General features: G+C 40.2%; 1 protein-coding gene across 1 annotated transcript in view; it reads right to left on the bottom strand.

The window, feature by feature from the left end:
* The window catches only part of CAMKMT (calmodulin-lysine N-methyltransferase), a 399,914-nt gene that overhangs the window by 183,337 nt on the left and 203,154 nt on the right, over positions 1-13,423 (bottom strand). The window lies entirely within an intron of this gene.

Here is a 13,423-nt window from a genome sequence, read left to right as displayed (position 1 = left end):
CTGAGCCATCCAGGTGCCCCTAGGCTGGGCATTTTAGACTTTCAGTTCCTTCAGTACCAAACTCTTTGTTACCTCAGGGACTTTGCATATGTTCTTCTAGCTGTCTGCTTTGCCCCACCCCTTTGTCTCTAACTCCAGTATATCCTTTAGATTTATGCTTAACTGACACTTCTTCAGGAATGCATTCCTTGATCACCCTAGCCCCACCCTGGCCAAGTTAGATCTCCTTATTTTAAGCTCAAACAGCAACTGTTTACCACAACTGTAAGCAAACAATTACCTCTCCAGGACTCACTTGCAAACTCCATAAAGGCAAGAAAGGAATTTGCTCTCGTTCACCTGTTTCCCCAGTACTAGGGAAGCACACAACACAACACAACAAAACAAACCCACCTGCTGAATGAATAACTCTAGATCCACAGAGCACAGTGACCAGCATCTTTGAAACCAGTTTGGATGGCCATGCTGTCAAAGAAAAAGTGAATCCTGGTGTGGCACTCAAATGTTGGACTCCGCCACGAATCACGTTAGCAGGGCTGTGCCAGGACAACAGACAGAAGTACAGAAGAAATCGGACGCAGGAAAGCCTCGGTTTTTATCTTCTTTTTTTTTTTAAAGTTTATTTATTTTTGAGAGAGAGAGAGAGACAGACAGAGCAATGAGTGGGGGCGGGGCAGAGAGAAGGAGACACAGAATCCGAAGCAGGCTCCAGGTTCTAAGCTGTCAGCACAGAGCCCGACGTGGGGCTCGAACTCACAGACCACGTGATCATGACCTGAGCTGAAGTCGGAAGCTTAACGGACTGAGCCACCCGGGCGCCCCTTTATCTTCTTTCAATTTTCATCCCTCCCATCTCTGTGTCTGTCTTAATAGCAATCTTTTCCTCCCAGAAATCAAGCTGAGCCCTAAACTGAGCTTCCTCCAAATGGAACCCCACTGCTACCAGTGCACTAGCTTAGATAGACACTCTTACTCAAAACTCTGTGTTGATCTCTTGCCTGACTTTGTGACGAAGGATTTGCACAAGAGAGAAGCGAGAACATAATTTTTCCAGCCCACAGCTGCTGCTCTGTACAGTGCTGTGGCAGAAATGTGAGTGTTCCTGCTCCACAAACATCATGTCCACGCAGAGGTCACCCGCAGCTCCACGGTCCTGTGGAGAGCATTTTAATGTGCCACTGATAGTTGGGTTGCATACATCACATAAGCCTGACAGTAGGACTGAATTCATGTTAATCAGGACAATCTGAGAGCTCTTTGGATAACCCAAGACTGAGCCAGTACCACTAAAAGAGCTGCAGGAAAATTTCTGCTCCTCTATTACATCATCCAATAATTCCATACCGAGACCACTAGATTTGAGACTCTTTACAAATACACACAGGAATCTTTTGATCAACTGGTAACACAGAAGCAGAATTTCCTTCTGGAATACTGGTTCCTATGGTACCTGTCCTCCCTCAAGCATCTGACTTTGGCTATTTAATGACACTCCAATGCTGCTTTCCACTACCACTAGTTTTTTGTTTTGTTTTGTTTTTTAATGTTTATTTATTTTTGAGTTATTTTTGAGAGAGAGACAGTGCAAGTGGGGGAGGGACAGAGAGAGAGAGAGAGACAGACAGACAGACAGACAGACAGACAGACAGACACAGAGAGAGAATCCAAAGCAGACTCCAGGCTCCAAGCTATCAGCACAGAGCCTGTCATGGGGCTCGAACCCATGAACCACGAGATCATGACCTGAGCCAAAGTCGGACACCTAACCGACTGAGCCATCCAGGTGCCCCTCCACCACCACCACTGGGTTTCTAATCCTAGAATCTTGTCTCCCTGAGAAATACTTACAGATCAGGGCCCAATTCTTAAGTACACATTTACATGAATCCTTGTTAAAAGCACAAGAGACCGCGCTAACTGAGATGTTTTTAACATGTATGTTTTCTATTTATCTTAAAATTTTTTAATGAAAAGCATCCTTTAGCTGGTTATTCTTACACAATCCCTCAAACCGCATCCACTCATGAAATGTCGAGTGGGGTTCTCAGACTGCCAGCTGAAAAGCCTCAATTTGTTTTGATTCTGCCACAACTTCTTAACCTCCTTTCCTGTGGCTGATTTAAAAAAAAAGAAAGAAAGAAAGAAAGAAGAATGTTAAACGTCATATTTCACGGCTGTGGCGAAGAGGTCTGCTTGATCCTTCCACCATCAACTAGAAGCCCCGACAGCGGCCTTGTGGTTCATAGGCCTTTAAGACTGCCCCTCTGTGAGTCAAACAATAGCTCACATAGGATCCAGCAGCCAGACTGAAAAGAAATTCCAAATTCTGCCCCAAAGGACTAATTGAACTTAGCAATTTGTTCTTTTTCATAAAAAAAATACTTGTAGTACCTTTTTGTAATACAACAATAAGCTACCATGCGGATTTCTGCAGAATTCTGGAACAAAGCCAGAGCAACAATAGCTCTTTTTCCTTAGGAATAAGACCCATATGTCAAAATTTATCTAGAAACTCAATTTGGCTTGCTGCTTCATCATGCTAGGAGAATAACTACAAAATTATATTACTGTTCATTATGTCCAGGGGGACCCCAATTTATGATGATTTGTGCCAGAGTAAGTACAGTAGCCCTAGCAATGGCTATTGCTGTGTGGAGATGTGCCAGTCTCATAATGGTTATGAGTGGATCATAATACTATCCTTGGTTTTTGCAAATGTTTAATTGACATGAAATATTCAACAGCCGGTAGAGATAATTTGTAATCCTCAATTCCTTTTTAGCCCCATCTAATTTACTCAACAGATTTACAGGCTACATACACCCACGCTTGCACTCACACACAAATACGTGTTGCTGTATGACAAAACGATATTGTGCGGCAAACTACCTCTCTGTGAAACCAGCATCATCAACTTTCGAGAATCCAGCCTTCCTATTTATTTTTGTAAGCCAAAACAGTAACACCTGTGGCATGACCAAGACTCGATCACTTGTCATTAACACAACGGGGAAACCGTTTGAAAACGGTGTCTTTGGCTGAACGTAGAATCACTTGGGAAGTTTTGAGGTTTTTGTTTTTGTTTTGTTTTGTTTAATTCCTGACTCGGGCCACACTCTATCTCACTTAAATCAGATGATCTGGGGTAAGATCCAGACATCAGGTCTTCCTCCAAACCTCCCCAGGTGATTCCGATGTGCAGCCAAATTTTAGAAAAATTGCTTTAGAATCTGTTTATTTCCAAGACTTCTTTTTCTCTTCCTCTAAAGTAACAAGCTATAGCAATAGTAAATTACAGAATCCTCACATGTCCGTTTTGGAAACAATCTAAAATAATCATCTGATGTGATGTCTTCATTTTCAAGAAGGGGAGATAGAGACCCAGAGGAGTCAAGTGACTTCCCCAAGTTCTCTAAGCAAGTTGGTGGCAAATTTTACAGCTAAATCTTCCTGCTCCAATCTACTGTTCTCCCCAAGATACCACACTGCCTGAGTACTGACTTTCTTTTGTTTTTAATTTCTACTTCTTTTTCTGAGCATCCCTGACCCAATTTATGAATTAAAAAAGTGTTTGGAGCCATTACCGTTAAGCCACCTCTGCCATGTTAGGTGAATATAAAAGTTAAACCATTTGGAGGGGTCCTCGTGACCTACACTCTGCTAGGAAATGCAATGCGCAAAGATGAGAAAGATGATGCCCTCTCCAAAGAATCTAGAGTCTAGTAGGAAAAATTAAGATAAGAACACACATGACTCTGGCATCGGGCAGACCAAGTGAGGAAGCAATGGACAGTCCTGGGACAGCTTTTTGGACTATGATTCCATCTCACACAACTCTAATAGCAACGCTACTACAAGGTCCAATGAAAAAATCAAAGTATTATCAGCTTGATAAATAATAGAAATGTAGGCCTTTATTCGTCCTGAATTAAGTTCTAGTCAACGAATGTGCTTTGCACCTCAACCTTACTGATACTATGAAACTACTACTTAAAATTATTACCCTTACTATTTTTCCACTATGAGACAGTATCAGAGCACAAAGGGTAATATTCATTCACATGAGGAAAAACAATACGACTATTAAAATAAAATTGTAGAAGAATATTTAATCACACTGAAATGTTCAAAACGTATTTTTAAGTTTAAAAAAGGCAGATTAGGAAAAAGACGCTTCAACAAATGGTACTGGGAAAACTGGTCAGCTCCATGGAAAAGAATGAAACTGTACCACTTTCTGACACAATACACAAAAATAAACTCAAAGTGGATTAAAGACCTAAATGTGAGGCATGAAACCATAAAAATCCGAGAAGACAGCTCTGGCAGTAATGTGTCTGACATCAGCTGTAGCAACATTTTCTAGATATGTCTCCCGAGGCAAGGGAAATAAAAGCAAAAATAAATTATTGGGACTACATCAAAATAAAAACCTTCTGCACAGAGGAGGAAACAATCAACGAAACTAAAAGGCAATCTACTGAACAGGAGAAAATATCTGCAAATGACATATCCGATAAAGCATTAGTATCTAAAATATACAAACTCATAAACTTAAATATATATAAAAATATGTTCTACAACCCAACACCAAAAAAACAACTAATCCAATTTTAAAATGGGCACAAGACATAAACAGACCTTTCTCCAAAAAAGACATCTAGATGGCCAACAGACACACGGAAAAGACGCTCCGTGTCACTCATCATCAAGGAAATGCAAATCAAAACCACAATGAGATATCATCTCACACCTGTCAGGATGGCTAAAATCAAAAATACAACAAACAACAGGTCTGGTCAGGATGTGGAGAAAGGGAACCCTCTTGCACTGTTGGTGGGAATCCAAAGTGGTGCACCCACTGTGGAAAACAGCATAGAGGTTCCTCAAAAAGTTAAAAATAGAACTACCACAGGATTCAGTTAATTGCACTACTGAGTGTTTACCCCCAAAACACAAAAACACTATGCACTCATGCATTTATTGCAGCATTATTTACAATAGCCAAATTATGCAAGCAGCCCAAGTGTCCACCACTGGATGAATGGATAAAGAAGGTATGTTATATATATGCACAATGGAGTATTACTCAGACACAAAAAAGAATGAAATCTTGCCATTTGCAACAAGGTGGATGGAGCTAGAGAGTATGATGCTAAGCAAAATAAGTCACCCAGAGAAAAACAAATACCATATGATTTCACTTATATGTGGAATTTAAGAAACAAAACAAATGATCAAAGGGAAAAAAAGAGACAAGCCAAGAAACAGACTTTTAACTATAAAGAACGAACTGATGGTTTGCAGGGGCTGGGAGGGACAAGGGAACTAGGTGATGGGGATTAAGGAATACACTTATCATGATGAGCACTGAGTAATGTACGGAATTGTTGAATCACTATATTGTATACCGGAAACTAATACAACACTCTATATGTACTACACTGGAATTACAATAAAGTAATTAAAAAGTTAGGTTATAAAATAGTACATGCTGTATAATCCTGGGTTTTTTTAAAGAAATAACTAATTTTTCTATACACTTATGGGAAATGTATCCAGATAAAAAGTAAATACCTCTAAGTAGTGGGATTATAGGATTATTTTTATAATAAGAAAAAATATTGTAAAAATTCCATGAAGGTAACCTTGGTATGATTTAATTCATCACAACTTTATTTTTCTCTTCTGTAAAATAGGAATAATAGTTACAGCAGGATTGCCGTTTAGATCAAACGGTGTAACGTCTGTTTATTTTTTATTTTTTTTCAATATATGAAATTTATTGTCAAATTGGTTTCCATACAACACCCAGTGCTCATCCCAAAAGGTGCCTTCCTCAATACCCATCACCCACCCTCCCCTCCCTCCCACCCCCCATCAACCCTCAGTTTGTTCTCAGTTTTTAAGAGTCTCTTATGCTTTGGCTCTCTCCCACTCTAACCTCTTTTTTTTTTTTTCCTTCCCTCACCCATGGGTTTCTGTTAAGTTTCTCAGGATCCACGTAAGAGTGAAAACATATGGTATCTGTCTTTCTCTGTATGGCTTATTTCACTTAGCATCACACTCTCCAGTTCCATCCACGTTGCTACAAAGGGCCATATTTCGTTCTTTCTCATTGCCCTGTAGTACTCCATTGTGTATATAAACCACAATTTCTTTATCCATTCATCAGTTGATGGACATTTAGGCTCTTTCCATAATTTGGCGATTGTTGAGAGTGCTGCTATAAACATTGGGGTACAAGTGCCCCTATGCATCAGTACTCCTGTATCCCTTGGGTAAATTCCTAGCAGTGCTATTGCTGGGTCATAGGGTAGGTCTATTTTTAATTTTCTGAGGAACCTCCACACTGTTTTCCAGAGTGGCTGCACCAATTTGCATTCCCACCAACAGTGCAAGAGGGTTCCCGTTTCTCCACATCCTTGCCAGCATCTATAGTCTCCTGATTTGTTCATTTTGGCCACTCTGACTGGCGTGAGGTGATATCTGAGTGTGGTTTTGATTTGTATTTCCCTGATGAGGAGTGACGTTGAGCATCTTTTCATGTGCCTGTTGGCCATCCGGATGTCTTCTTTAGAGAAGTGTCTATTCATGTTTTCTGCCCATTTCTTCACTGGGTTATTTGTTTTTCGGGTGTGGAGTTTGGTGAGCTCTTTATAGATTTTGGATACTAGCCCTTTGTCCGATATGTCATTTGCAAATATCTTTTCCCATTCCATTGGTTGCCTTTTAGTTTTGTTGGTTGTTTCCTTTGCTGTGCAGAAGCTTTTTATCTTCATAAGGTCCCAGTAATTCATTTTTGCTTTTAATTCCCTTGCCTTTGGGGATGTGTTGAGTAAGAGATTGCTACGGCTGAGGGCAGAGAGGTCTTTTCCTGCTTTCTCCTCTAGGGTTTTGATGGTTTCCTGTCTCACATTCAGGTCCTTTATCCATTTTGAGTTTATTTTTGTGAATGGTGTGAGAAAGTGGTCTAGTTTCAACCTTCTGCATGTTGCTGTCCAGCTCTCCCAGCACCATTTGTTACAGAGACTGTCTTTTTTCCATTGGATGTTCTTTCCTGCTTTGTCAAAGATTAGTTGGCCATATGTTTATGGGTCTAGTTCTGGAGTTTCTATTCTATTCCATTGGTCTATGTGTCTGTTTTTGCCAATACCATTGTAACGTCTGTTTAAAAATGTTTTAAATCTCTGGGGCGCCGCGGTGGCTTATTCTGTTAGCGACCGACTCTTGATCTCAGCTCAGGTCACGATCTCATGGTTTGTGGGTTTGAGCCCTGTGTCAGGCTCTGTGCTGACAGAGCAGAGCCTGCTTGGAATTCTCTCTCTCTCTCTCTCTCTCTCTCTGCCCCTACCCCACTTGTGCTCTCTCTCTCGTTCTCTCAAAATAAATAAACTTAAAAAATTTTTTTTAAATAAAACAAACTTAAAAATGTTTTAGGTCTTTGTATATTATGAGATGCACACTTATCACTCTATCTTTACACCCCACTTCCACCTCTACCATCAGTACTGCCGGATGCAGAGCCCCTTATGCAGGCCAGGCAGGTGGGGCTATGATATGTTAAGAGTTTGGCTTTGGAGGCAGATCCAAATCCTGGCTTACCAGCTGTATGACCCTGGACCACTTACCTTGCTATAATAAAACCTACCCCACAGGGCCATCTTGAGGATTAAATGATTTAATACGAGTATTGGGCACGTAACAGAAGCTCATAAGGTGTGAGCTTTTATTGTTGTTAATAGCTGGCGTGACTATTATAACAGTTATAATTATACTATGAAGTAAATGCATAAGAAGAGAAAGGAGACATCACAGAGGCCTGACAATGTCAAGAAAAACACGCCTAGTTTGTTGTGAAACTGCTCAGGGTCTGAAGGGCTGAGGTTCAATCCAGGATGGCTCGGGAAGGGGTAGAGGGCAGTCAGCCCCTCTTGCTAGTTCAACATGTCAGAGGAACCCGGACTCAAAGTAGCAGCTAGGTGGGATATCGCAAAGCCCTCAGCAGAATACCCTAATAAATTTCCTACCCACTTGATCTTGGATCTTCATTCTGTACACGCTCATTACCAGCAAAAGCAACTCTACCACCAAGGCTACTCGCCCCCCACCCCCAAGCCCCACCCTATCACAGCCACCACCACTCTGATTGGAGGCTAGTTTTTTCTCCTACTTACACTCTCCTGCCTTATCTAGGGCTCACTTCCCTACTTGGCCACTGCCTGGTGATTTCCCAGACCTTTCCTAACCAATCCCTGTCCTGAGGCTTTGCACCGCACAATTCCACGCCCCTGTTGATTTAGCAGCATCAGATTTACTTCACCTTCTGTCACAAGTGAGTGAGGGGCCCCAACGTGACCAGATCGTCAGGCACATCATTAATGCCTTAGTTGCCACTTGTCCTAGACCCATATGTTGCTTCCTGTCTATCTACAGTTTAACCTAGCAGATTGAAAAACCCTTCAAGAGGAATCCTGCTCACCTCCTAAAAAGGAGGAAGAACGTGTTTGACAAAAACCTGGCTGAAGTGACTGAGTAATATTCCTAAAAAGACCTATAGGTATGACTTTTCCCCATATAATTGGGAAAGGTCACCTGGTCATCTCAGGAGAAAACAAGAGGGAAAACAAAGTGAAATGCCTATTTTGCCCATTATGATGGTTAATTTTATGTGTCAACTTTAACCAGGCCATGGATCCCCAGATTGAACATTATTTCTTGGTACATCTGTGAGGGTGTTTCTGGATGAGATTAGCATTTGAATGGGTGGACTCAATAAGTAGATGGTTCTCCCAAATGTGGGTGGGCATCATCCAATCCCGTAATGGTCTGAATGGAAGAAAAAGAGGGAGAAAGAAGGATTCTAGTCCTGCCTGCCTGCCCACTGCACTGTGACACCAGTCTTCTACTGCCATTGAACTGGGATTTATACCATTAACTCCTCTGGTTCTCAGGCCTTCAGATTCGTACTGGAATCACACTACCTACTTTCTGGTGTCTCCACCTGGGAGCTGGCAAATCATGGGACTTGTTTAGCCTCCATCATCATGTGAGTCAGTTCCTCCTAATCAATCTCCTTATGTAAAGATAGAGATAAAGAGGTAGAGAGACTGGTTCTGTTTTTCTCGAGAACCTTAACTAATATGCCTATATACCAATGCATAGAGATGAGTAATGATTAAATTGTATGTAAAATCGTATTTATCTACATAAAAATATAATACAAAGAATGAAGTAGAGATTAAGAAAGGAAAACAGCAATGGTAGTCCTCTGAGAATACATATATTAGAAACCACCATCAAGATGGAGAATTAAGAAGATCCATGTCTAAATCTAGATACGAACTTGACATTTTCCTAAGATGTAGTAGTGATAAGGAGCTTCACCTTGCCAGACTTCTGTTGTAAAGTTGATAGGAGCTTATAAAACATAGTGTCGGAAAGGCCAAATTCCAGAATGCTAAGGTTTGCAAGAAGAAAGAAAAAAAAGGGTTAAGATTAGAAAAGGTTGTTTGGAACAAGAAGATAAACAAGAATGTTATAGAACAAGTGTCCAGGGTGTGCAATGTAATAATAAAGGATGAAAAGAAGAAGGCAGTACTTATCAATTCCTTTTTTTTTTTTTTTTTTTTTTTCTGATTTAAATTACTCTCTGGGAAGGGTAGAAAAAGTTAAAAAGGACTCAAAGCCCCATGTAAGATGTAGAATAGTAAAAAAAAAAAAATTGCATGAAGTTACTTTGAGTGAATTCAAGTTTACATGAGTAGACCATCTACATCCCAGGATACTGAAAGAATTTAAGGGTGAGTGTGCAGAATCAGTATTAGGAGCTTCAAGACATCCTGAAGAACAGGGAAGGTGCCAGGAGAATGAAGATAAGTATAGGCTTTGTTCATATTTTTTTTAAAGGTAAAAGATTAGGTAAAGCTATAGCCCAAAGAGTATAACTATAATACCTCCTTTCCTCAAACTGTAGATATTAATAAATGAAAGTATGCTAAGCTCATCTCATAGTCTTTTTTCCCCTTTTTTGACAGAACAATCAGGCTGTCATTAGAAGAATGTCACAGAGTATCTCTTCATTTCAAGAAGGCATTTAAACCTCAGGAAGATCCTTACGGACATATTCAAGAAAAACCAGCCAAGTTAGTTGATGGATGTCAACCTGTCTTAGGAGAAACTCCCAGAATGGTGTGTTTAGATCTACCCCATTCAAAAATTTTTATTAACAACTTGGAAAGATGTCAAAGACAAACTTTTTGGCTATTTTTCCAATAGCCAAAGCAGGAAGTTTAGTTGATAAGCTGGATGATAAATGAAAATTTTCAGTGGATTTTGACTGACGTAAAAATGAGTTTCAAACCAGTATTACTCAAATTCAAATGAAATCCAGCAGGTAGAAATATAAAGAATGTTATTTATCCTAAGACAAACAAAAGCCAAATATACAGGTTAGAGAAGACCCTGATTGCTAACAGTTCAAATGAAAAGGAAGGTGATTTTCAATAGTCATAAAATGCTTTATCATGAACCAATCACATAATTCTAATTCAATCAACTGTTTCAGGCACTATACGACATTCTTTTACCTATTTCTTAATTAGGCTTCAGTAAGTAGTGGGCCCAGATGCACAGATGTAATAGTCTGCTATACTGGACCCTGTGTGAGATGTGTCTTTCAAAGGGACGACAGATTTAGAACAGAAGAGGGTGAGGGGCGCCTGGGTGGCGCAGTCGTTAAGCGTCCGACTTCAGCCAGGTCACGATCTCGCGGTCCGGGAGTTCGAGCCCCGCGTCAGGCTCTGGGCTGATGGCTCGGAGCCTGGAGCCTGTTTCCAATTCTGTGTCTCCCTCTCTCTCTGCCCCTCCCCCGTTCATGCTCTGTCTCTCTCTGTCCCAAAAATAAATAAACGTTGAAAAAAAAAAATTTTTAAAAAGAACAGAAGAGGGTGAAAAGTCTGAAGACCCTGTTAAAAAAAAAAATAAGTGGTTATACAAAATAGAAATTCATAGTCTGAAGAAATGAAGACTTTAAAAAGCCATGAGAGGGGGTGCCTGCATGGCTCAGTTGGTTAAGCATCCAACTTCGGATCAGGCCTTGATCCCCCAGTTCATGGGTTCAAGCTCTGTGCTGGGCTCTGTGTTGACGGCTTGGAGCCTGGACCCTGCTTTGGACCCTCCCTCTCTCTCTGCCACTCCCCTGCTCATGCTCTGTCTCTCTCTCTCAAAAATAAAATAAACATTAAAAAAATGTTTAATAAAAAAAAATAAAGCCATTAGAGTTGTCCTCAAAAATTTGAAGGAGTCTCATGAAAATAGGGTAGTGCTTCAGAGAGAGGACAAAGAGTGTATATTACAACATAAAGATAGATTTAGGCTCATTCTGGGGTACCCTTCCTGACACACGGTTAAACAATGGTCTAACTATGTTCTACCCTCAAAAGGAGTGTACTTCCTAGGAGTAAATATGCTCACAAGCCTGTCAAGATGCTTACTGGAGGGGTTCCTGCGTTGGGGGGAATAGATGGAAGAGAAGACTGTATATCCCCTTGCAACACTATTGTTCCATGTTCCTACAAATATTGTGCCCTGATTAAAACAATGCCATCACTAGGTTCTGCTTCTAATCCAACAGCTCTCAAGTTGGATGCCTCTAGTGGGTCTAAACCTTTGAAGAAGCATCTGTTATAGGTACTGAGAATTAATTAATGAGTCCCTCTGAACCTTGTCTGTTTAAGATGGACTTTTGCCTTGAGAAACATCCTTTGAGGCTAAAACAGAAGGTATGAGCATTCCTTATATCCTTTCATATATGTAAACTGGTCTAAACTTAGCAAGCACCGAGGAATTTGTGACAGTGAGAAAGAGCTTTAAAAAAAACTGACAATACTACCACAGTTGCTAATCTCAAGGAGAGACTTATCACATACATTTTCCTTTAATGCCAGGTAGGGTCCTGCTCACAGATATTTTAAATTGACTGACATGAGACAGAAGGAGGGCAACTTAAATTGATAGAAGGCAGAGAGTAATGGCTAATCTAATTCTTAAACTGCCTCCTATCTCTTAATATGTTATTATTCTCCCTTAATATATTATTATATATTACAAATTAAACACAAGGAACATTTGTCTATCAACATGGAATGGAAACATCCAGAAAATAATTAAAAGTGCCTTTAAAAAATCATCTCTCCACATAAAGTGGTCACCTGCTGCTACAAGCAAATGGACAATGACTCAAAAATATGGTACAAACCATCCTTTTAATTACTTAGAAATTTTTTTCCCAAGCCTTTCCTAAAGATATTATTACTACTATTACTGTTTCTATTTTACACATGGAAGGGGGAGGAAGAAATACACTGAGTTGTTCAAGGTATTCCAGCATGTCAACTCCAGATCAGAAACAATACCATCAGACCATCCCACTAGTATTCTTCCTCTTCAAAAACAGATTGCCAAACAAACAAAAGGATTGCCCTCAGAGAACTACAAAATTAAGTGCCTTATTAAACACGGTTTAGTATTGCTTCCTATTTATTTCATGTGTGAGTCTTATTTCCTCAAATGAGGGAATGTACTAGCATTTAAGTACAGCCCTACCCCCAAAACAGAAACAAGACAGAAAATATTCCAATTACTTCCTTTTAGTGCTGTGCTCCGGCAGAGCTGTGAACATGATTGAAGCAATGCCAAAAAGAGGACTAAACAGCAGTTATTACCATTATATTTCTACTGGACATTTCTGTGACAAATACTGCTTATAAAAGACATTACCATTAATTATGAATAAATCTTATGTATAGGTAAATTAATAAAGAAGACGTTTCATCTGTGAGAAGAGACAAAGCAAACCACATAAGGGGAGAGTTAAAAAGACAAATTCTTAGCATACTGTTGCATTCATGGGGGGGGGTGGATATTTTCTATACATTTTCTCCCTGAAATAAAATTACATCCTTCAAATACACACACACACACACACACACACACACACACACACACACACACACACACATATTTAATAACCTTTCACTTTGAAATGGAGATGCCACTTACACAGGCAGGTATGCCCCTACACTCTCCTTTCTGCTGCTCCTCATATCTGGATTTCCTTTATAGACAAGCCAGATTTCCTCACCTCCCATTCACTCCTCAACCCACTGCAATCTGGCTGCCATTCCTTATTACCTGCTGGAAGCCTCTCTGGCCAAAATCAATAATGACCTCTTTGTTGCTAAATTCAATGGATACTTTTCTGTCCTCATCTTACTGTCTCTGCAGGATTTGACATGGTTGACCACTTTTTCCCTCTTGAAAGTTTCTCCTCCCTTGGTTTCTATGACAACACCTTCTCCTGGGTTTCCTCCTCTCTGGGCATTAGTTTTCAGTCTATTTCCCATGGTTTTGTTTGCTGCTA

This window comes from Lynx canadensis, chromosome A3 (assembly GCF_007474595.2).
Source record: "Lynx canadensis isolate LIC74 chromosome A3, mLynCan4.pri.v2, whole genome shotgun sequence".
Taxonomy (NCBI): Eukaryota; Metazoa; Chordata; class Mammalia; order Carnivora; family Felidae; genus Lynx; species Lynx canadensis.
The sequence above is the reverse complement of the archived record's forward strand: the minus strand, read 5'-3'. Positions and strand labels throughout refer to the sequence as shown.